This window comes from Sinocyclocheilus grahami, unplaced genomic scaffold, assembly GCF_001515645.1.
Source record: "Sinocyclocheilus grahami isolate Dianchi unplaced genomic scaffold, SAMN03320097.WGS_v1.1 scaffold1017.1, whole genome shotgun sequence".
Classification (NCBI taxonomy): Eukaryota; Metazoa; Chordata; class Actinopteri; order Cypriniformes; family Cyprinidae; genus Sinocyclocheilus; species Sinocyclocheilus grahami.
Window position 1 is genome coordinate 120,693 of NW_015506196.1, and position 820 is coordinate 121,512.

At 53.3% G+C, this 820-nt stretch overlaps 1 protein-coding gene across 1 annotated transcript in view; it reads right to left on the minus strand.

Annotated features, from left to right (window-relative positions):
• LOC107565684 (neural-cadherin-like) overlaps positions 1–820 on the minus strand; it is a 222,178-nt gene that overhangs the window by 108,474 nt on the left and 112,884 nt on the right. The window lies entirely within an intron of this gene.

Here is an 820-nt window from a genome sequence, read left to right on the forward strand (position 1 = left end):
TGCCTTGCCTACGTTACCCCTGTATACTGTTGACTGAACTTTGCCGTTAGGTGGTGGTAACGACTCTGCGAGCTCTGCGGATACCACCACCTGAGGAGAGCTCTCCGCCGTTTAACCCACCTCCACACGCTCCGGCAACGGCTGCCTTCACCACCAGCCCTCACTTGGCATTTCCAGAAAAGTTTGATGGATCACCCACGAAGTGTTAGGGGTTTCTGCTCCAATGCTCGATGTTCGTTAATCAACAGCCTATGCTATACCCCACGGACAGTAGTCGCATTGCCTTTGTTTGTTCGCTCCTAACTGGTAGGGCATTGGATTTGGCCACGGCGGTGTGGAGTGAGGACCGCATCGTTTTCCCCTCATTTACCAGTTTCATTCAACGCTTCAAGGAGGTGTTCGAACACCCCGAGGGTGGCAAAGAGGTAGGCGAGCAGTTATTATCCCTCCGTCAAGGAAGAAATTCAGCAGCTGACTACGCACTATCCTCCCGCACGCTCGCTGCTCAGACAGGGTGGTTGGATGATCCCCTCAAGCTCCTCTTCCGCAAGGGACTCAATGCTGACCTACAATCTGAACTGGCCTGCCGTGATGAGGGTAGATCTCTGGGACAATTCATTGAGCTGGCGATTCGCATTGACAACCTCATCCGCTCTCGACGACCACCTCGCTTCTCTTCGGCTCCCATGGTTATGAGGCATCTACCACCTGAGACTGAAGCGATGCAGATCGGTTATACTCATCTCAGTGTGGAGGTGAGAGAGAGACGTGTTCACCAGAACCTCTGTCTATACTGCGGTCTCTCTGGACATATGAGAGC